The 25,030-nt window shown below is 40.2% G+C and overlaps 1 pseudogene; it reads left to right on the top strand.

Annotated features, from left to right (window-relative positions):
- The first annotated feature begins 23,568 nt into the window (after window positions 1-23,568).
- LOC149175284 (pyrophosphate-energized vacuolar membrane proton pump 1 pseudogene) lies at window positions 23,569-24,201 on the top strand (annotated as a pseudogene).
- The last annotated feature ends 829 nt before the right edge of the window (window positions 24,202-25,030 follow it).

Genomic DNA, 25,030 nt, shown 5'->3' with positions numbered 1-25,030 from the left:
ACTAAGGCTTAGCCTCCTTAGTCTGAGAGGGCTCTCTCATAGGTTATTGATATTGAACAAGATGGCTAACTCTTACAAGACACATGAAAAATGTACTGGCTGGACAGAATTGCTTCCCATTGGGCTTATGGAGTCACTAATATCTCAGTAAACAATAACACTATCCTTTCATAGAAATCAGGGCACTTTACATCTAATGTTCAAACATAACTTACATGAAACACAGTTTGCCTAGGCATACAGGAAGTCAGAGCATGATTCATGAGTTCTGAGTGATTATGCATTAACCAAACTGTAAAAGAACATTAAAGAGAATAAACCATCATACATTTGAACAATAAGATCTATTGTGAATCCTGAGAAGAAACAACAGTCATTTGCATTACTGAAATCTGCTATACATAAACCAAAACAGTCTTCTCCAAAAACATCCAACCCTTTGTCTATCTCTGTTTCAGCTATTTATAAAGTGCTTATTCTATCTCATTCGAGCTTCCTCCTCCAGCATGAGGGGAGCTCGATGACTGCCACTAATGACACCTATTTGCTTTTAACAAACTCATAAATACAATAAGGAACTAACTGTAGTGTTTAAGAGTCCTAAACCAACTACAACTCTAACTCTATCTTCTTCATAAATTGATTCCTCCTTGCAGCTTTGACACCTGGCTTTCTCTTCGCTTGGCTGAGATAGCTGGAATGAGCAATTAATGTCCCATGTTGGCTTTGAACACCGAAGGCTTTGATCTGTTCTGTGTTGGCTGAAAATATCCCTAAATTTTCGGTTCTGGTCCCCCATCACCGAGTATGCAGCAGTGGATACTTTAATTCTTTAATAACCCAAGAGAATAGGGTAACACCATGCTCCTGATATGCTTACTGACATGCTGGAAGCTTCTTTGATGGACAGGTGTGCCAACCAAAACTTTTCATATGCAGCTCCCTCCAAACCCTAATCACCGAGATTAAAGTGGCTTTATGACCAAAAATTCCAAACTTAGGTTAAAATCTTTCACCTTTTGTTAAAGGTACACATGGCATATGTTGAATGGCTGTAGCAGCTTTCTTTGATACCTTTCATGTCTCTGAGGTGTTTCCTTTGCAAATTTTTTGATTAACTGTTATATGCGTTTCAAAACAACACCTACAGCAGTTTCGTAGCGCGCTGCGAAACTGCGAAACTGTTTTAAACAATTTCAATTTCCCCTGAGATTTTTACTGCTCTGCCACCTGATTGCAAAACTCCTTTTTAAAAAAAAAAAAACACAGGATTAGTGGTGTTAATGATGAACTTGGAACAACACTGATTTTCACACGGGAACCGTGTTTGGTTTTTTGAATATTGATACTAAGACATTATCAACCTTCTCAATTCCATATTGGCAAATATGCTTATCTTTTGAACCTAACAATCCATTCCAAAAATATCGAATCATTTACTCTGCGCTGTTCTATTATTTGTAGAAAACCCACCATGACATGATCCTTGAATGAAAAAAACCTGTTTCCAACATGAACCAGTGTAACAGAATATGCCGACCTCAAATTTGCCTAGTCTTGGAAATAAAACAATTGAACTCCCAAGGCCTGATGCCGAGCTCTTGTCAAACGATACAATAATGCACCTTGGAGCCTGTCAAAGACATTTTTACAGTTGATATCGCTGAGCAGGCTTTCTTCACATGCATCCTTCAAATCACCGATGTCATATTTATCTGCTGCTCGAAGCAGAGCCAACCTGTGTGTGTAAAACTCATTAGGAGTAAGACATCCATATATATATAGCTCAAAACAGCCTTGCATGCATCAATGGATATGTCATCGATATTAATTGTCGGTGATTCCTTTTCCTTCAAGTCATGAGCAAACATACTTTCAAAGACAGGTGGTCTAGCAGCTAGAATAGCCCGGTGAACACCAATGCTCCCATCGGAAACATTTATAGTTACATCTGCATGTAATCTGTTGGTGAATCTGGATGGATATGACAGCTGTGAAAGAATGGCTATGGATTAGCACGAATTCCCCATTTTGTATCGCAGTTAGTGCAAAGTCGGTGTTTTTCGCTACGAAATCACTAAAACAGGTTGCGCTGCGAAACTGCTAAAGGATTTATGCGCTGCGAAAACACTTTGTCCTTAAGCTAGTCTGAGCAATTTTGGCAACATAATTTTCAGTGATAACACCTACTATACACCTCGATTTCGACAATCTGCTCCTTTTGTAAAACATGGCATTTCGGCATACGCTGTTCCTTTATGACTCTGTACCATGGTAGTTCGGTGCTGATCCCTCATTTGACGGCCGAGGACGGCCTATCACATTGCAGGGGGGAGGCAGGTGACCTCATAATTTGCTGGTATATGTGTCAAACTATTATTCAGAAAACTTTTTACTTGGGAATAACAAGGCTTAACGGTATATTGTTTTTCAATTTGCATGGCTTGTTATTCCTAAGCTATTTCTGTATTATGCTATGCAGCAATTAGTAAGTGACTCAGGATTTGAACGAGCCTTGCTGTTTCATTATTTTTTCTGTATTTCTAACAATTTGAACAGCCTGCTGTTCCATTGTCATCTCTACGTTTTTACAGTGAGCTAAAGCATGGGAGGGAGATCAATTCGGAGAGAACCACAGGTATTGACAGTTTCTGATGTTGCACGGGAAATCCTGGCAAGGGCGGGATGGTTAGTTTATCTTAATCGTTTACAGGAATCCAACGAGACCATAGCAATAGAATTCTTGCAGAACTTGCAAGAATATCACTCCACAATAAGGGGGAGACACATAGCAGTCACCAATGACATAATTGCAGAGGTCTCGGGACTGCCAGCCATTGGACCTATGTGGAGTCTAAAGAAGGAGAGACTGCAAAAGATCATAAAAATCTTCCAAGATGCAGGCCAGAACCTAACAGTGAGAGGAAAGGGAGTCCTACTAGAATTATTGGGGGAGCCGTGGGCAGAATTGGCGAAGATCATCCAGAGCTACATCACCTGTGAAGGCAGGAAAGATGTGGTAAGACCACGACACCTTGAACTCCTAGCCATATTAAAACAAAAATTCTCTGTGAACTTACGTGCATTTTTAAATTCATTACTTCATGATGTTGCCCGAAGTATGAAAAAATCACAACATGTAGAATCGATAGTAAGTCACCATGGGTTGATACGACTGATAGTTAGTCACAGTCTTGCTCAGAAACAGAGTAGTTGCGAAGAGCTAATTGCCATGATAGACAGGGGACTGACTCTGCCAGCCCCAAAATGTAAGCATGCTACCAGTACATCGAATAGACCATTGAAATGGAGGAAATCAATCAGATTGGCATGGATTAGAGGGAGGGTGGAAAATTCCCCAGGGAATACTAGCCAACCAGTGGAGATAGACGATTCAGGGGATGAGCAACCCCCTGCAATTGGAAGGAGAAGAGAATGAGAAAGGATTGGAAGGAAAAGAGGAAGGAGAAACGGAGGAAGAGACCGAGCAGCCTGAGCAGGCGGAGGAAGAGACAGAGCAAACAAAGAAAGCCCATTGCAAAATCCATTGCAAGAGGATGAATTAGCCCAAATTCTAGCTAATATGGGCGAATATGCCCAACCTCTCAACCCGCTAGGCCTCCATATTGAAGAAGAACCAAAAGAGCATTCTGCTCAGGACAAAAATGTATCTGAAGAATTACGCGACGAAGAAGAAAAAGAAGAGAATCATTCTGTTCATGATGAAAGTATGACAGGAGAGAAAAGTGATACAAAAGAGGAACAATCTGTTCCCAACCAGACTACACTGGAAGAATTTCATGGAGAAGAAGGGGTGGAAAAGGAAGTCACCTAGGAAATAACAGAACCAGATAGGGTTTTTACTCCTAAGCAACCCAAACAGAACAATGAAGGAGCACCCCAAGAAGAAAACTAGGGAATTGGCCAAGGTAACAGTCCAAGCACGAGTAAACAGACAACTGTTCTTTTTTAGAAAACAAAAGAAATTAAAAGACTAAGAAAAGAACAATAAAGATTGTTGAATGTGATAGCACGACTTCGACAACAAATCAGGGTTTTGAAAATGAGAAAGAGAGCAAAAAGGACTTCGGGGGTAAGACATGCAAACACTCCAGCGAGACCCCTCAAGAAAAAGGTTCAGAGGACTCAAGTCTAGCCTGCTATTCAAAACCCTGTTGAAGAGCAGTCTGCTGTTCAAAACCCTGTGGAAGTGCAATCTGCCGTTCAAAACCCTGCTGAAGTGCAGTCTGCCATCCAAAACCAAAAGGAACAGCATTCAGTTGTTGCCCATGTTGAAGTGCAGACAGATGATATATCGGCCTGTGACAAAGAAGTTCAGACAGAGGCACAACCCTCTGATGGAATGCAAACCATAAACATGAGGCAACACAATAAGAAGATTCAAGTAAATCTTCCACTTGCCACTACCATGTGGGACAATGATCCGAGGACAGTAACCCTACGAGAGGATTTGATGCAAGCTCAACAAGCAGTAGAAAAACTCACAGAACAAACGGTTTCTCGAGAAAAGTATGAAGAATTAGTACAATAGCTAAGGAATTTCAATTTATCCAAAAGCCAGGCTTTTGAAGGATGGCGAAAGGAAGAAGAAAAAGTCACAAAGATAACTCATAGGTTAGATGTAGTTATCAAGAATATGGATACCTTATGCTCTTTGTACACTGACGTCCTAGCATGTAGATCCCCTGCTAAGAATTATGCCTTGTTTTTATTGGAAAGATATTTGCAATTGAAAATTAAGGCCGTCAAAGTAGGAGAGCCCCTATACAAATTAATGTTATTGATGATTTTATAAATTGTTGTAAGCACTATGGAGTAAAGGTTCAAAGATTATTGTGTGAATTCTATCTGCATAACCTTGTGTTAGATCAAGAGACAGAGCAGAACCCCAGCCCTTTCATTGGGGATGTCCAACTGCAGGCATTTATTTCGTTTGGAGTTAATCAAATCAAATGGCTTAAAGCCTATAATTCCTTCTAAAGACAAGAAAACGGATTAGACTTATGGGTAAGAGCTGAGCCTAGAGATCCATTACAGTTGTGGAATAAACATAGAATCTTATGAGGACTCTGGGCGTGATTGAAGCATTAGGACACATTCATACAACAATCAATCGGCAAGGGATATAATACTTCTTTACCATCAAGGACCTTGCCATTACAGCTGATAAATTTCTATATCAGACCTCTAATCTAAATATCCAACTCAAGGAACCATTTAATTATGAGAAATTTAAGTTCGTTGTTGATCGCTTGAGCATCTATGGCGAACTTATCTTGAGGGCACGGCCATCTTGGTTAGGATATAGGTTTAGGAGTCCGATTATTTGGCACCCTGCACCTGGGTAAATCTCTGTATGAGATGCCTGAGGGTCAGACAGGCCATCTTTTTGAACACCTAGTTAGGAATCATGGTTGTAGACCACCACATGAAATCCTGTCTCTGGCCTACTCTCTCACTGCCTTACATGTCAACTACAATGTTTTCATGAGGGCATGAAAAAGGGTAAGCAGGGGGGTGTGTGGAGTGTAGAGCCTCTAACTTGCACCTAATTATCTATCACTACCTACAGCTTTTCCTCACTTATCTCTCTCTTTTGCCCTATTTTCCCCATAAACCTATCTAGATCATTACATTTGATGTCTTTAAGCATGATTGGTTAACTTTGCTAATGTTTGACTGTTTGTCTAGATTTTTGACATATGCACAGCAATTCCGCAGCCATTCAGCAATTCCGCAGCTATCTAGTCATTCCGCAGCCTTTTCATTGATCTCTATGTTCCACGTGTCATTTTGAAAAACGAATCACATGGGCACGTGGGAATGAAGGTGTTAAAGGTTCCTATGCTATTAGTTCGGTCAGCAATGCCACGCATACCTTCGGTCAACGTGGATCAAACTTCGGTCAACAAAGCCAGCTCAAACGGTGCTGCGTGAGCTGATAGGTCACGTCACTCCAGATGGCGATTCCTCCACGCTATGCAGGTTATGGGAGACAGGATCTAACTTTGGATTCACCCTCCATGACGACAGAAGCCTCCAGATAACGCACGGACCTATTGACGTGTTGATGTACCTTTAATTAGCATGACTGTCAGTTAATTTCTAGTTTCATGTTTTACGCAGTAGGCAGTTGTTCATACGCCTATAAAATCCAGCGTCTACGTACGCTTAAGGATTAGTTTTTAGTTGCTTTGTTTATGTAATTGCTACAATTTTAGTGTGTACAGAAACTCTGTTTTGAAGCTGTTGTTTCAGCACTTTTTACTGTAATTTCTACATATGAGTTAATAGAAGACTGTGCTGTTTTGACTCCTTCAAGTAGCTGATCTTTCCTTGGGTTTTGTAGATGGAGGGCCCCCATTCATAACAGCATTTGTACAGTAAATTTACCTTTATGTTCTTGCCATTTCCTTCTTTTGAATTCAACAATTTTCCTTTTCTTTAATACATGTACAGTTTTGATTTACTTTCACTGTCATTTCATTTCCAGCATTTACTTTAACTGATCAGGATTGTTTTCTGCAGGTGTTAGCCCGGGACTGTGTGTCTTTGTTGTATTTTCTTTATCTCTAATGGTATTTTCAGTTGTCATATTCATAGTTGCTGCCTTTACTCTGTTTTTCTAGCTTGATTTCTAGTTTAGTTTCTCAAGTTGTATGCTAACATATTGATGGTCTCCTTATCATAAGTTGTTCATCTTTAAGAGATCAGAATACTAGTAAATTACAGCTTGCTTTGAGTAGTTTTGACTTATATCACTAACTCTTTCTTCACTTGTTACACATTACAATGTATGTTGGAAGCAGAATGTTGGAGAGAGGCAAAGTGGTGTTATAATTTGTCATCTTAGAGCTTGATTACTTTTGAGACTTATATCTAACTACTTCTTAATCGTGTTTCACATAGTACTATATGTTGGAAGCAGAGTGTTAGGAAGAGATGAACATTATAATTGGTCTTTAAAGTGGTTTTTCTTACCTTTTTATTGCAGCAGCATGAGTAGTGACTAGTGCCATTAGAAAGTAGTTTTTATGCTTTGCTTTCAGTTTCATTTCAAGTTATTTCTTTCAAGCTCTTTCTTTGCAAGTTTAGAAGGTAGTTAGAAACCACCAGTAACACACACTCACTCATTTAGAAATCACCTTACACACACTATCACTCATCTGTTTATAAAACCTCCATTCCATCTTAGGAAGATAAATTGACCACAAACAACACCCCCAAACGACAAAAAGATCTAAGAGGTTGCTTAAGTACATATAGTACACCTTTACTTCATCAGCTTACGAGCCCCGGGTTGACAATTAATGACATCAATTTAGGAACATTAAATTGACTAAACATTTTGGCGCCGTTGCCGGGGAAGTGAAAATTAAGTAGCCAAATTCTTAGAAAAAAAAAACATAAAATTTCAAGAAAAGAAGTTGATAACCTATCAAAGTATGCTCTCCTCTTGCACTGCAAAGTGATCTGGAGGATCAGAAAAGAGAAAGTTATTGATTTAGTAGTTTCTTGAGTATGCTCTCTTCTTGCACCTAGAGTGACCTGGAAGATCAGAAAAAGAACTATTAACTTGACTTGAAGAAATAAAAAATGACATGCATAGAGCTAGAGATTCTAGGGGAAGGTTTTTAGCTAGAGCTCGAAGTTCAATTTTTACAAGTCCATCTGCTTCAAGGAATAGACAAGAGACACCTCCCTCATCTCCAACCGACACTCCTAGCCCTAGAATTCCTGGAATTCAAGAGCCAAGAATTGACTCTCCCACACCTTCTATTGAATTTGAACCAGGAAGAGACCCTTCTCTTTCTCCTACAGAAAGACCAATTGTAATTGAGGAAGTAGACTGTGTGATTAGAAGATGTGTTCGGGAGGATGAAATGCCTGACATCCTTAAGGCATGCCATGACGAACCATGCGGTGGACACTTTGCTGACAAGAGGACAGCCTATAAAATCCTTTCTTTGGGATATTATTGGCCTACTCTCTTCAAAGATGCAAAACAATATGTCAGAAGGTGTGACAGCTGCCAAAGAATTGGGAGACCAACTCTTTCAAGTGAGATGCCATTGCAGCCACAGGTACTCATCGAACCTTTTGAAAAATGGGCTTTAGATTTCGTTGGACCCATTAATCCGCCATCTAAACAAAAGAAGTATATATTGGTTTGTACTGACTATGTTACTAAGTGGGTAGAAGCAAAAGCTTTGCCTTCTGCCACTGAAAATTCAGTTGTTCAATTTCTTTTTGAGGATATTTTCACTCGTTTTGGTGTCCCAAGAGAAATTGTAACAGATCAAGGAATCCAATTTACATCTAATCTGATGGAGAAGCTGATGGAGGAATACAAGATCAAGCATAGAACATCTACTCCTTACCATCCGCAAGCAAATGGTCAAGTGGAATCTACAAATAAAGTCCTTGATAATATCATCACCAAGACTGTTCATCTGCATAGAAGAGATTGGGCTGAAAGGCTACCTGAAGCTTTATGGGCCTATAGAACTACATGGAGGAGTACCACAGGATATTCTCCCTATGAACTTGTTTATGGGAAAGAAGTCCTGCTCCCCATTGATTTCCAAGTCAAAACTTTCAAGATGGCAGTCCAGTTGGGGATGAATCTTTCAGAAGCCCAGAAGCACAGAATGGAGCAGTTAAATGAACTAGATGAGATAAGACAAGATGCCATTTTAAGAACCGATCTAGTTCAGCACCAAAGAACAAAATGGCATGATAGATACATTAAGGAGAAGAAGTTTCAGAAAGGAGATTGGGCTCTATTGTTTGATTCAAAGTTTAAAGACTTCAAAGGAAAATTTCAAACTCATTGGCTTGGGCCATATGAGATTGATGAAGTCTTTAGCAATGGAGCAGTTCGAGTGAAAACTATTGATGAATTTCATACTCCTCTTATTGTGAATGGCCATCTCTTGAAGATCTACCAGAAGCCACTCTCAAAAGAGGAATTTGTCAAGTTGTTTAAAGAAGATTCTGCAATCAGGTTGGTGGAGAAGGATTCTTCTCCTCCATCAGCCTAATCTTTGGTTTTTGAAAAAAAAAAAAAAAAAAAAAAAAAAAAAAGAGAAAAAAAAAAAGAAAAAAAAAAAGAAAAAAAATATATAAAAGTATAGGCCTGAAAACCAGTCTCTGATTGGCAGTCCTATGCAGAAAATCTGAGGTGAAAATCAGGGTCACCTGACACCTCACATTTTCCAAAAAAAAAAAATCTCTCTCTCCTCCTTGTTCCATCTCATTTCGCCCACTTCATTCACCATCTCATTCATCCAATCACTCTCACTCCACCTCATTTCTTTCCATCCATCCATCCATTACATTCCATCTCACCAATAAAGTCATTGTCAGATTTATTTCACACAGCTAAAGTTGTTTTGTGCAGACAGAGGGTATCACTGCAGTTTCCGCAGCTGAGGAGCAATTCCGCAGCCAACATCCCAATTCCGCAGCCGATACACTTTCTGCACCTGCATAAAAAAAAACACAGTCTGTTTTAAGAAGGAATCTGCAGTCCAAAAGTCATCAGCAATAATTGAAAAAAGGTCATGTAGCAGCAATAAACAATGAAAGGTTAGTGTCATATGAGCAAAAGGAATCAAAGCGCGGATGCATAAGGTATGATCTAATTTCTAAACCTACGGTTATAACATTTTGCATGGTTTCCGGATTGTGTTTTTAGCCATTTAATGTAATGATTACCAGTCCTTTCCATTACTCGACCGGAAATCCACGTATCTCTCAGCCTTAACAGTCCCTATTCATCACGATTTTCAAACTCAAACACGACTGCTCTTCCATTAAAAATTTTGTACCTGAGTGACGTAGACAATTGTACTACGGCTCTCTGCGTTATGATTCTGCAGCCAAATGTACACTCATGAACGATATCTAAGGGACTTAACCGTTTCTTCCCATTATTCATAACCCTCCTACGCATGTATAATCTCATTCACGCTGTTGATTCACTTCCGCATTTCCCTTGTTTTCCACTGCTCTGCCTTATTCACTACTCTGCCACCGTAACCATACTCTGTTTCATTTTTTTCTCCGCTAAACTTTGACCACTGTTGTGAGTGCATTACGGCTGTTGTGTTGAAGCCGTAAATCTATTGTGTTGAAGCCGTAAATCTATTGTGTTGAAGCCACTGTTGAAGCCGTATAACCCTTTCTCCAAAGTATTAAAACAGAGCTGTAAGACAAGCCAGAGAGCTGATGGGTAAACTTTTGAGGGCAGAGCCAGAGGGCTCCAAATTTCTGGAAGGATATCCCCAAATCAAAGACGCTTTGCAGAAGGCAAATTGGCTCCAGTGCATCCAAAAATTCAAGGGTTACCATAGAGAGGTCACAAAGGCTTTTGCACGTTCTTTCAAAGACAACCAAGTGGAGATAGGAGATCTGAAATTTACAGTCACCGAAAGCAGTTTAGCACAGGCCACTTCACTACCACAAACTGGGGAGAGATGGTTCAAAAACCGATCAGTAAAAGACCAGCAATGGAAGCAAATTCTGAAGAATCCAGGTATGGATACTAGCATTTTTACAAAGGGAATCCCTGTTAGTCTTGTCAAAGAAGAATGGACAGCTTTGCTTCTGTTAGTACAGAAATTCTTTACATGTGAAGGAAGATTCGGAATTTTGTATGTTTACCATGCTAAAATTATGATGCATTTCATGGGTGAGCATGACATTAATCTTCCTTATTTTCTACTATCTAGCCTTAGAAAAATGTGCTCAACAGTCCAAAGAAACATAAATAATATTGAGCCACATTTATACCATCACGGGCTTGTCAAAATGCTAATTGAAGAACAGTTAAAGGCCAAAAGGGATACATGGGAAAGATTTCTTGTGAGGAACCACTTCCAAGAGGTAGGAGAAGCCTCTGGTAGTTCACCTAAAGTGCCCAGAAAGAGTAGAAGAAGAAGAAGAGAAGAGGTTACCCCAGAAATTGCTGTCCAAGTAGAAACTGTCCCTGAAATTGTTGTCCAAGAAGAAACTGTCCAAGACCTTGTTGAAGAAGAAATTGCTGCCCATAACTCTGAGGAAGAAATTGACCCTGAGCTTGCTGTAGATATTGACCAAACAGCCCAAGAAATCATTACAGAAACCCTGCAAGAAATTGTACAAGAGGCTGCTCAAAAGAAAAAGAAGAGTAGGAAGAGACAAAAGAAGGATAAAGGAAAAGCTATAGCCCAAGAAACCTACCTTACTCCTGAAAATTCCAGTGAAGAGGACACTCAGCCATTGGCACATAGATTGGCCCAATTTCATGAGGCTGCCCTTTCCAAGAAGATGCAAAAACAAAAGCAGAAGCAACAAAAGGAAAAACAGAGCATCACCACCGTGAGGAGGAGCAGTAGGCTACAAGACAAAGTGGGGGCCACAAAGGACAAAGAGTCACTCATTATTGACTTGAGCACACCTGAAAAGGTTGCTACAAGACTTGACTTTGAGGCAAGCCCACCACATGTTGAGATTACTCCTCCACGAGAGGAAAGCCCTTTTCAACAGGAGCATGAAATCGAATTTGAGCATGAGCCTAGTCCAAAGAGGTCACCAGAGATTGACCCGGACCAACAAAAAGTTTATAACTACCTGGAGACGTTAGAACAAGATGCTGCTGGTCCAAGCACTGTTCTACCTCTTGAGCAGCAAGTTCACTCACTCAAACAGGAAATTTTTGAGCTTGAAGTTTTAAATCGCCACATCATACAAGAAAATGAAGCATTGAAGGAGCGAGCTAAAGTGGACAAGATGGTCCACAATAATACCATGCTTCATCTGGGCCTTTGGCAAAGGAAAAACAGAAAGCTAAAGAAAAAATGCAGGAAGCTAAGCAGAGCTTTGGTCAATTTAAAATTTAGATGCTTGGTGAGGAAACCAAGAGTCAATGTGGCTACACAGAGGAATAGGAGAAGACTAGATGTCCTAGCAGAGGCATCTCAGCAGGTGGATTAAACAATGTTTTCGTTGCATGAGGACATGCAACACCCTCGTAGTGGGGGTATGTTGAGCCTCTAACTTGCACCTAATTATCTATCACTACCTACAGCTTTTCCTCACTTATCTCTCTCTTTTGCCCTATTTTCCCCATAAACCTATCCAAATCATTACATTTGATGTCTTTAAGCATGATTGGTTAACTTTGCTAATGTTTGACTGTTTGTCTAGATTTTTGACATATGCACAGCAATTCCGCAGCCATTCAGCAATTCCGCAGCTATCTAGTCATTCCGCAGCCTTTTCATTGATCTCTATGTTCCACGTGTCATTTTGAAAAACGAATCACATGGGCACGTGGGAATGAAGGTGTTAAAGGTTCCTATGCTATTAATTCGGTCAGCAACGCCACGCATACCTCCGGTCAACGTGGATCAAACTTCGGTCAACAAAGCCAGCTCAAACGGTGCTGCGTGAGCTGATAGGTCACGTCACTCCAGATGGCGATTCCTCCACGCTATGCAGGTTATGGGAGACAGGATCTAACTTTGGATTCACCCTCCATGACGACAGAAGCCTCCAGATAACGCACAGACCTATTGACGTGTTGCTGTAGCTTTAATTAGCATGACTGTCAGTTAATTTCTAGTTTCATGTTTTACGCAGTAGGCAGTTGTTCATACGCCTATAAAATCCAGCGTCTGCGTACGCTTAAGGATTAGTTTTTAGTTGCTTTGTTTATGTAATTGCTACAATTTTAGTGTGTACAGAAACTCTGTTTTGAAGCTGCTGTTTCAACACTTTTTACTGTAATTTTTGCATATGAGTTAATAGAAGACTGTGCTGTTTTGACTCCTTCAAGTAGCTGATCTTTCCTTGGGTTTTGTGGATGGAGGGCCCCCATTCATAACAACCTTTGTACAGTAAATTTACCTTTATGTTCTTGCCATTTCCTTCTTTTGAATTCAACAATTTTCCTTTTCTTTAATACATGTACAGTTTTGATTTACTTTCACTGTCATTTCATTTCCAGCATTTACTTTAACTGATCAGGATTGTTTTCTGCAGGTGTTAGCCCGGGATTGTGTGTCTTTGTTGTATTTGCTTTATCTCTAATGGTATTTTCAGTTGTCATATTCATAGTTGCTGCCTTTACTCTGTTTTTCTAGCTTGATTTCTAGTTTAGTTTCTCAAGTTGTATGCTAACATATTGATGGTCTCCTTATCATAAGTTGTTCATCTTTAAGAGATCAGAATACTAATAAATTACAGCTTGCTTTGAGTAGTTTTGACTTATATCACTAACTCTTTCTTCACTTGTTACACATTACAATGTATGTTGGAAGCAGAATGTTGGAGAGAGGCAAAGTGGTGTTATAATTTGTCATCTTAGAGCTTGATTACTTTTGAGACTTATATCTAACTACTTCTTAATCGTGTTTCACATAGTACTATATGTTGGAAGCAGAGTGTTAGGAAGAGATGAACATTATAATTGGTCTTTAAAGTGGTTTTTCTTATCTTTTTATTGCAGCAGCATGAGTAGTGACTAGTGCCATTAGAAAGTGGTTTTTATGCTTTGCTTTCAGTTTCATTTCAAGTTATTTCTTTCAAGCTCTTTCTTTGCAAGTTTAGAAGGTAGTTAGAAACCACCAGTAACACACACTCACTCATTTAGAAATCACCTTACACACACTATCACTCATCTGTTTATAAAACCTCCATTCCATCTTAGGAAGATAAATTGACCACAAACAACACCCCCAAACGACAAAAAGATCTAAGATGTTGCTTAAGTACATATACTACACCTTCACTTCATCAGCTTACGAGCCCCGGGTTGACAATTAATGACATCAATTTAGGAACACTAAATTGACTAAACATGGAGTACTGAAGAAGGTATGTTTTTATTGATTATTTTGTCATCTTTTCTTTAAAACTCATAACCCCTTTGCATCATGAACTAGGTAGATAATAAGAAATTATGGAAAAATCTATGGGATTTGTGTGTAATGAAAAACAACTAATAATTGCCATTTTCTTATGCAAAAAAAAGGAAAAATGAAAGATTGTTGTCCCAAAAAAAAGACAGGGCAAAGTTAACTGTTGTCCCTTCGACAGGGAACCACATGCAGACAAGGCGATCCAAATTGAAGCGTATCAGCCAAGGAAAGGAAAAGGAGATATCGAATCGATGCAAGAGAACAAATGGATAACTGCGAATTAATAATTTGGCGAATCCCTAAGGATCCTTTGATCCTGAGGGATCACTATCTTAACTATTTTTGCATCATTGATATCTCCGCTCGGCTGTTATAAGAAGGGGGTAGCACTGCTAGCCCGGGGGTAGACGACCTGTTGTTATTCTTATGTAATTTCTCTTTGTATTTAAAACTTTTATCATCGACTCTCGTTGAGAAGTGATCCAATGTAACTCTACTTTGATGCTTTAATATAAATCTGGTTGCTATTCCATCCTTGATCCTGGAATAATCTCAAGCAGTGTGTCCCTAGAGGCTAAGGACCCAGCCCTGGTGGAACACTTGCTCCTGTACCATTATCTTTAATTCGTGCGTGGTTTTCATTATCAGCTTTGTTCGGTAATCTGATGTGTTTTGTTATTTTACATCACGGTTTTGTTATATTTACAATATCGTTCTCTGTGACAGGAATGTCGTATTGTTCATTCTGACTTTGTAACGCATTTCTATTCCTTTAATCATTGATATAACATTACTGTTCCTTACAGAATGCTATTGCTATTCAATTACAGAGTAACCGGGCTGTAACGTTCATAAGTTGGTATTACTGTATTCATCTATGGTTTACACTTAATCGCGATTGTTGTTCAACTGACATTGTTGTTCCATTACGAATTGCAATCGTTATTCTTTGTAACTGAGATTAATATTTGTGGTATCGAAGTCAGATTACTATTTCTCTCAATATCAAGGCGTGTTGTGTGTGTTATTTATTTTGGTTTACTGTACATTCACATTTGTCTCTAAGTGTTGTTCTATATTTCATTGCTAATCAGTTGCCGTTCTATTTCCATTTGCTGTCCGATTTATTCTTAGAGTAAGGGTTACTATCTGATTTCTGTAGGATATGATTGCTGCCTTTATTTCCTTAGAATAAGGTTTCGCTATTTATGAGAACTAGTTGCTGTTCCATTTATAGTAACTGTTCCATTTCCTGTTACTTGCGTTGTTATTGCTTTGAACGATCTGAAACTGTAGTGAGCATTGACATTTGTTGTCTAGTTCCCAGGTTGATGATCTGTTCCTTGATTATCTTTAGTTACATTAGTTTACAGAGGGATGAGTTACTATTCCTGTACCCTTGACTGATAATTCGCTTAGTTTTCTGAATACATGATTTAAGTCTTAAAGTGCTTTGCTATAAGTAGATCTTGTTTTGAGCATCCGTTTACTATTGTATTTTGAGCACTATACTACTAGCATTACTCTGACAAATGACCACCTCAAACTGAGTACACTCTTTGAGATAACAAATCGTTCCTGGATTGATAAGTTAATGTGGGGTAAACAGAGGTGAAAAAGACCCTTTTTACGGCTCGACACCATGCTGCGGCAGGGAAGGGACCAAGACATGCCAGAGTTCACAAATATTTTTCATATCCTTCACACGAAGTTGGGTATCAACGATTATGAGCGGAATCTAGTACTCAGGTACTATGGATGTCTAAATAAATACATCTAGGATGAGTTGGAGTTCGTGGACATCTCCTCGATTGGCATCTCCTATCAATATGATGTCAAGATTGAGCAGAAAATTAAACAGAAGAAGCGATACTTTGGATCTATGAATTCGAAGCAAGGGAAAGGCGCCCCTAAACCATATAAAAAAGGACAAAGCTAAGGCTGGGTGACTTAGGACAACCCATTGAATCCATAAGCAAATAACAACACCATGAAGTGAGTGTCGAGCCAACCATTCACTAGTGGCCGAGATGAAGGCTTTAGAGTCATATGCATGTTCTCACACTTAGTAAAAAACTGACAAGGGGAATGACAAAGGGAAGTAGATTATTGATGTGTATCCCATCACCACCGTTGCCACCAACAAGATCCAAAATATTGAGCCCAAAGATCCAGAGGAGGGGGGGCGTCTCTTCCACTCACAGATATGGGTGAAGGCTTCACCGTTGCAGTTCATTTTCGACAGTAGGAGCCAAAATAACCTCCTTTCAACAGAGGTCGTGAATTAATTGGGCCTACTGAACACACCACACCTGCAGTTGTGCACCATCGGGTGGCTTCACTAAGGATGAGATCTCCACATCAGCCAGTAGTGTCGCCTTACCTGCAGCATCAAGCCCTTCATGGATGAGGTATTGTGTGATGTTTCTCCTTTTAAATTTTATGATGTATTATTAGGCCAACCCTACTTGTGGAAGCGTCATGCTCTATGTATGAGTTGAGTCCTTGCGCTATTATTATTTCTTTGGGAAGTAAGTTATACAAAATACCACACATAGCCTTGTCTACTGCCATCTTTTTGATCTCTGCTAAGCAATGTAGTAAGATCATTTACTAGACCAAAAAATTTGTTTTTTTTTTTTAATTCATTCTCAAAGTAAGTGGAAGATCGTGGTCACATTCGTGGCCCTCGTGAATGGTTCCACCGCGTAGAAAAAAAAGGTGGATAAGGTCATGGAGGAATACAAGGACATATTCTCCTCACCCATAAGGGTACCTTGGCATTATCAAGTCAAGCATTCGATCGATCTGACTCCCTGAGCACCTCTACCCAATGGGTTGATATATCATCCCCCTATTCTAGAAAATGAATAAATCAAGTGGAAAATTCAGGAGTTGCTGTAAAAAGGGCACATCTGAACAAATTCCTCACCCTATGGGAGCCTAATTGTACTTGTACAGAAGAAGGACGAGACTTGGAGACTCTACATTGATTATCAGACACTAAATAAAATCACTATTAGGAACAGGTATCCAATCCCATGGATTGATAACCTTCTTGACCAGCTCAAAGGTGCCAAGCATTTCAGCAAGGTCAATTTAAAGTTTGGTTATCACCAGGTTCCAATAGAACCCATAGATGTATGGAAGACCACCCTCAAATCCAAGTAGGGCCTTTTTTATTGGTTGATAATTCCTTTCATATTTAAATTGGCCTAAAAATTTCAAGAGGTTGATGGATGACATCTTGCAGCCCTTTACCAACTCCTTTGTGGTTGTATATCTAGATGACATCCTCATCTTTAGCAAGAGTTGGGAAGAGTAATTGCAACACATTTGGCAAGTCCTTCAAACCTTGCAGCAACACAAACTATGTGCCAACTTGGATAAATGCACCTTTGGCATGGACCAGGTCCAATATTTGGGTTACATCATTGGTGAGAAAGGCATGCATGTGGATCTAGCTAAGATCCAAGTCATTTGGGATTGGTCAACCCCAACCACTCTAACATAGCTTTGTAGCTTTTTAAGCCTTGCCAATTTTAATTGGAGGTTTGTGTTGGAATTCTCTCATATAACCTGGCCTTTGAGTCAAGTTACCAAGGGAAAAGCAAAAGCAAATTTTTTCTGGTTTGAGTCCCAACAAAAGTCGTTTGTTGAGTGGAAGCATTTCCTCTGCTCTGCACCAGTACTCACTGATGAGCCCCAAAAATGTACAATTATTTGGGCTCATCCAACCTCCTAATTTGACTTAATCCACCATTCTCATTCGTTTATTGCATGTTTTTGATTATTTTTATGTTAATAGAGTGAATTTGGTTAGTCATTATGCCAACAAGTCTAATGGGTGCTTTGTGTAGCCTTGTTGGTCAACTTGGAGACAAATTTGAAGGTCTTAATGAGCACTTGGCAGCCAAATTCGTGGGAAAACAAGCTAGAGGATTTGTAGGAAGGTGTCCCCCTCATTTATGGACCCTTACCTCGAATTCTCCACCATCAGCTCGGAGTTCAAAGGCCACCAAATTAATGAGCACAAGGGCAGCCAAGCAAGTCAAGTTGGACTGCTGTTAACTCCAAGTCTTGGGCAGCCAAGTCCCTAACTTTTAGGAGGACTGTTGGGTCCTCAAATTGTATAAATAAGAGGGCTTGGGGCCTCATTTTGGTTAGCTAGTGGTTAGTCATTTTTTAGCTAGTTGGTAGTCAATTCGTTTAGCTAGTTAGTCATTTTGTTTTAGCCATTAGTTAGCCATTTTGTAATTCGATTTTTATGCAATAGACTAGCTTTGCTTTCAGCTCATGCTCAAGATCTCCTTATGGATAGTTTTGATGTACTTTTCATTTCTTGATTAATAAAGATGGATCCAACTTTGCACCAGCTCTAAATCTCTCTTGGGAGGCTGTAGTTCTTGGGGTTGGGCCCATCTCAGGCGCCCAGTACCTCCCTTGTTTATATTTATGTGTCTTTGTTGCATTCTCATAATAAAAATCTGCTCTTTAGATCTTTCTTTGTTATGGTAGTTGGTTTTGATGGGTAACGTAGCTTTTTATGCTTAGAATCGATTGGTAGGAGTTTTTTATGCATTTAGATCTTTTGGAATGCTCTTTCTCATGTGAAGTACATGGTTCTCTTTCCAAACAAAGCTGCTGTTCATTTATTTCATTGACAATTAGATTAAGTTAGCTAGGACTTGGTTTGTTTGCAAGAATTCATTGATTCGTTTAAATGAGCATTGTGCAGGGCATCTCTATCATCTTCATCACCTCCTCAAGTTCTATTTAACCTCTGTCTCACTCATTTACCCTCCAACTCTCTCATTTCCCACATAGCTCCATCTCCTTCAACTTTCGTTGGTTCCATCCTTCCAATCATCAAACCATTGCATACACTCACTTCCCATCCTATTCTTCCACTTCTACAGCCATCACCAGCCTCATTCCTACCTTACACATCTCCCTCTACCATTCCATTACCCCTCCATCACTCCAAACACTCACGGTAGGTCATCCTGTAGCCATTTGTAGACATCCTGTAGAAAACAGAGTATCCTGTAGAATCCTCCACAGCCATCCTGTAGGAGGCCACTCTCTCGGTTGCTGAGCATCTGAATGCGAGGAACCTCTGTGGATGGGTGCTAAGGATCCCTAGGGACCTCTCCTAGCCTCCCTAACCTGTCCCACGCTTTCCTTCCTTCTCCATCCCATCTGCACAACCAAACCCTAGTTAGCACAATATCACAATCATTCCACACACTTAAAGGAAAAATACAAAAACACATCTTTCATGATGCAAGTAGTTTAGATCCATGCATTTGCATTTATTAGAGGTAATGACAGCATTGGTAGAAGTTGCATTTACATTCTTTGCATTGTAGAGGTTAGACTAGTCAAATTAGGGTTTCCTAGGTTTACATGCTTTGGTTTGCTTTCAGTTCATTTTTGTCAAGTAAAGTAGCTTTCCTTTGAGATTAGCTTTCGTCCATCAATTAGCAAGCTTCTTCTGAGAGCCTATAGAAGTTGGCTTGAGCCCTAGCGGACTTGTGCCAGCTGACCAAGTGACAGCTGCGACAAGAGCTAGTACTTGTGCATATAGCACCGCCGCTTCCAAGTTTGTACGAACTACCGGGTTGATAAAATTAAGAGACAGGAAGCCCCAGGAGTTGTAGCATTATTGCTACAATACTGGAGCTCTCCATCTTTTTGGCGCCGTTGCCGGGGAAGCGGCAGAGTATTGGTGATTGTTGTTATTCTTCTATTTTCTACTACAACCTTCTTCTAAGTAGTTTACTTCATTTCCATTATGCAATTTCATTTATGCAAAAGTAGATTAGCATTTCTTGCTTTCATAGATTAGTCCTTTCCTGCTTTCATTTCAATTTCGCAAGATAGTTAGTTGCAGTTCAATCTATTTCATGCTTTGTAGGAGTAGAGATAAGTTAGAAAAATGATTGCACAACACCCCCACTGCTTCACACAGCCTTCTCTCTTCTTCAATGGCTGTGATTGAAGAACCCCTGGGTGGACATCAAGACATATTTGAAGAACCTCTAGGGGAGAAGAAGACGAAAACATTCCTCTGGAGCAAATGGCCACAAGCAGAGATATTGGGAGCAACATCTTGTCCAAAGATGAATTTGCAAATCAGATCGAAGATTTCAAGAGTGATATGAGGCAGTTTCTTGCCATGCAACTGGATACCTTGCGGATCCAGAAGAAGCAAGAGGAAGCCAAGAGGGCTTTGGTCATTTTTTGTCCTAGGTGCCTTAAAAAGCATCCTAGGAACGAATGTCCAATGCACTCCCTAGAAGTGTGTTTCATCTGTGAGGAATACCATCCTACAGATCAGTGCCCTTCCTTGCCCAGAATCAAAGCTACATATCAAAGAGCCAAGAGAGCCACTGAATCACTCTGTTATATGAACCAAAGGAGGCCACATGGACCCATACCCTACCAGCAGGAACTACAAGGGACACCCGAGACCTATTATGACCCTTACCAAGCCACCTTCATGCCTTCTTGGGGTCCCCCTGCTCATCCTTCCTGGTCTACACCTCCTCCTTGGTCATATTCTCCTTGTTCCTTCACAGATCCATATTATGCCCAACCAGTTGCTCATTCATTTCACTCTTATGCTCAGCCACAGCCTCAGTGGAATGCACCTTATCAGGAGTGGAGGCCCCAGTACAACTCTCATCCCGCTCATTTTCCTCCACCACCTGCTCATCCACAACCATCGCCTCCTCCTCCACCAAGGCAACCCCAAATGCCTACCCAACCACAATGCCATCCATCTCCATCTCAATTTCACACCTCCACTCAGCTACCCGTACCTCCATTTCCAAAACCATGCAATGGAGCAGCTCAACCCAATTGCAAATCTGAGGCACAACATGTGCAAATGATTCCTCGTGAGCTCAATGATGTTCACCAAAGCTCAGGAAAAGTAATGCAAAAAAGAGATCATCTTGAAAGCATTGAAGGACCAAAAGCAAAAGAAGATTCAAAAGAGGAGATCAAAGAACCATGGGCTGCACTTGATGAAGAAAAGAGATCAGAATCAGAGATCGAGAAAGCTTCCTCATGGTCACCATCAAATCCTCCATGTACTCAAGAGAAAGATCAGCAAAAAGAGGAAGATCAGAAGGTCATGATAGAAGGTGACATGAAGAATGATCCAAATCAGCAAGATGACCAAGGATATCAAAGCTATATTGAGATATGGTTTCAGAAGGTCACTAAGTTGTAGCAGCACTCTCCTCCTCAGCTATGTTTTGTACTCTCAAAGTCAGATCATTTTGTCTCTGAAAGTTGGATAGTTGTCCAAGCATGCATTTCGAGCCTTCACATCATTTTTTCTCTAATCTCGATGTGCACATGGCTCCATTGGAAGTATTCCTATACTTGAAAATGATTTTGTTTTTCAAGTAGGGTAGGGTAGAAAAAAAAATGAAAAAAAGACAAAAAAGTAAAGAAAAGAAAAAAAAATGAAAAAAAGGAAAATAGAAATCTAAGGTGAAAACCTCCTCGGAGGCGCCTTAGATTGGCTCATTGATTGAAAACCTCCATGAGGTGGTCAATGGGTTGAAAAAAAAAAGAGAAAAGAGAAAAAGATCTTTGGGTGAAAACCTCCCTTGGAGGCGCCCAAGGCAGGCAATTAGGGTGAAAACCTCCATGAGGCGCCCTAGTTGTTTTTCGAAAAAAGAGAAAAAGAAAAAGAAAAATAAAGCTAATCTCCATTTCATGTTGCAGCAGTGACATTGCAGGTTGCAAGAAGGACATTGTAGATCAGGTGGATCACTCAAAACAAAGACAAAGGAGTTTTTGTGCCTTCTACAGGAAGTTTCGTATCTTCTACAGGAAGCTTACAAAAAATCCAAATTGATCCCCAAAGAGGACCCGAAGGCTTGGAATATGTCCATGAGGCCTACACTCATCTATGTTTCCACTCCTCACCCCTTTTTCATCATTCTTTTCATGTCATTATGCTTCTTTCCTCAAAACTGTGTTTTCTACAGGATGCTCTATATTTCTACAGGAAACATCCTGTAGAACCTTTGGACGAGCCAAATTCAATCTCAAAAATGAATCTAATGGTGGGAATCTGTTGATTAGGCCTACAAGCACTTGTGTGTCCATCCCTTGCCTTCATCCATCATTTTTTCCACCTCCTTGTGCTTCTCATTGTGCTTCTACAGGATCTTCCTGTAGAAATTGTGGGAAACTAGGCATGCATTTCAAAAAGTGGTTTGGCAAGCATGATAGCTTCCTCAAAGGTTCAAGAGTCCTCATGCAGTCTTCCAACTCATCCTCCATCATCTCCACACCTGCATCACAGCCAAAATTCATTTTGTCATGCCATGCAACCACATGCAAAATGCCTTGAAGCCAAAAACACATAGAGCAGAATTTGTTTTTGCCATAACTTGAGAACCATGCATCCATTTGACAAACCATTTTATGGGGGATTGTACAAGGTCGATGACAACATGCCTGAGCAGTTTCATGCAATTCTGGTGCACGGTTTCCAAGAAATCAGCCTCCATCACCATCATCCATTTTTGCATTTTCTCCATAACCGTGCATCCGTTTCAAAACCTGTTTCATGGAGAGATGCACGTGGGTGATAGTAGCCTACCCAAGCAGTTTCAGCCAATTCCGATGCACGGTTTCCGAGAAATCGAGCTCTGAAATCTTCAGCCATTTTCCAATTTTCTCGAAATCCGTGCATCCATTGATCACGAATTTGCTATGGGAGATGCATCATGATGGTAGGAACATTCCCACAAAGTTTCAGCTCAATCCTGTTTGCCGTTTGGGAGAGATGGAAAAAAGAAGTTCTGGTCCTGTGAAAATTCAATGGCAGCAGGTTCAGGATGCAGATCTGAACGTGGAAATGAATTCTTGTTGCATGCATCTGGCCAGAGGACACCTGCACAAGAAAACCAGCCATGGATTAGCAGCCCAGCCATCATGCAACCATAAAATCAAATGCATGCAACAATGACAGCCCACAGCAGCTCACGGCAGCCATTCAACTTCGAGGTATGTGACAAACCCATTCTTCTATTGCATAAAATTAATTTGGAAACTGCATGAATGAATGAGATGGTGGAATTAAGCCACGGATTAGCGAGGCTCAACCGATTGTCTTCTCTAGCGCTCAAGGCAAAAATCACGCAGCATGATCGACCATTCACGTGAAAATTAAAAAAAAAAAAAAAAAAAAAAACACAGTTAATGGTAGTTGAACTCCAGTGAACAGGATGTCAATTAATTAACGGAGAGAAGAAGACATGTATCACTGCAGTTTGAAAAATCTAGCGCACATGTTTTTTCCACCTCATCACAAATCACGGAGAAATTGAAGACGGCTTGGCTGAAACTCATGAACTGCTGTTCATCGACACTTTCCACGTCCTCAACTAAAGTGTGCACAATCAATTAATTGGTTCTCTATCATCAACTCATTTGATGATTGTTTTATTTCTCTCCAAAATTGTTGCAATGATCATGATCCACTCGAAGTGTATTCGAATTCAGATGGAGATAAACGAAAATTAGCAGAACATCTTAGAGAAAAATATATGAAATGGTTGGCAAAACTTATTTCAACATCTTCAAATATGGTCTCGGTGGTTCTTCCATGGCTCTGTTTGGCAGCGTAGGTGGTGGTATTTGCACGAAAGCAGCAGATGTAGGTGCTGATCTTGTTGGCAAGGTTGAGAGGAACATTCCTGAAGACGATCCACGCAACCCAGCTGTCATTGCTGATAATGTTGGTGACAATGTTGGAGATATCGCTGGTATGGGATCAGATCTATTTGGGTCCTATGCTGAATCTTCCGGTGTAGCTCTGGTTGTTGCATCCATATCATCATTTGAAAACTCTCATGATCTTACTCCCATGTGTTATCCCTTGCTTATTAGTTCAATGGGTATCATTGCTTGCTTAATCACAACTCTGTTTGCAACTAACATATTTGAGATCAAGGCTGTGAAGGAAATTGAGCCTGCATTGAAAAAGCAACGTATTATCTCCATAGTAGTGATGACTATTGGCACTGCTGCTGTAAGCCTAGTTGCATTGCCTTCATCCTTCACTATCTTCAATTTTGGTGCCCAGAAGGTTGTAAAGAACTGGGAGCTTTTCTTCTGTGGTGCTATTGGTTTGTGGTCTGGCCTTGTTATTGGTTTTGTCACTGAATACTGCACTAGTAATGCTTACAGCCCTGTCCAAGATGTTGCCGATTCATGCAGGACTGGAAGCAGCAACTAATGTTATATTTGGGTTGGCTGTGGGATACAAATCTGTTATTATATTTGCTATTGCAGTAAGCATTTTATGAAGCAAAGAAAGCTGCCACAGTCGGAAAGTATTGTCATGTCAGGAACAGAAACGTGAATCAAGGATTAACCAATGGAAAAACAGTGATTCCCATCCAGCTTCGGCATGCAATATCTATTCTCGGGCAGTTCATTGAAGCTAGCAGACTGTTTCTACAGGAAGCTAGCAGACTGTTTCTACAGGAAGACAGAACAGTTTCTACAGGAAAGTGAAAAGAGGGAAGCCAAAGGAGAAATCGGCCAAGATGCTAGCCAAGGACGTCACCAGGGCCATCAAAGACAAGGGGAGAGATTTGGTTGCTCAGAGGATGAGCAACACTTTCAGTAGGGGGGTGATGATGAGCCCCAAAAATGTACAATTATTTGGGCTCATCCAACCTCCTAATTTGACTTAATCCACCATTCTCATTCGTTTATTGCATGTTTTTGATTATTTTTATGTTAATAGAGTGAATTTGGTTAGTCATTATGCCAACAAGTCTAATGGGTGCTTTGTGTAGCCTTGTTGGTCAACTTGGAGACAAATTTGAAGGTCTTAATGAGCACTTGGCAGCCAAATTCGTGGGAAAACAAGCTAGAGGATTTGTAGGAAGGTGTCCCCCTCATTTATGGACCCTTACCTCGAATTCTCCACCATCAGCTCGGAGTTCAAAGGCCACCAAATTAATGAGCACAAGGGCAGCCAAGCAAGTCAAGTTGGACTGCTGTTAACTCCAAGTCTTGGGCAGCCAAGTCCCTAACTTTTAGGAGGATTGTTGGGT

The sequence above is a fragment of the Pinus tabuliformis genome, chromosome 4_1 (genome assembly GCF_031772625.1).
Source record: "Pinus tabuliformis cultivar Carrire ecotype Pingquan chromosome 4_1, CPIR1, whole genome shotgun sequence".
NCBI lineage: Eukaryota > Viridiplantae > Streptophyta > Pinopsida > Pinales > Pinaceae > Pinus > Pinus tabuliformis.
This window is presented reverse-complemented; position numbering and strand designations above follow the sequence as displayed.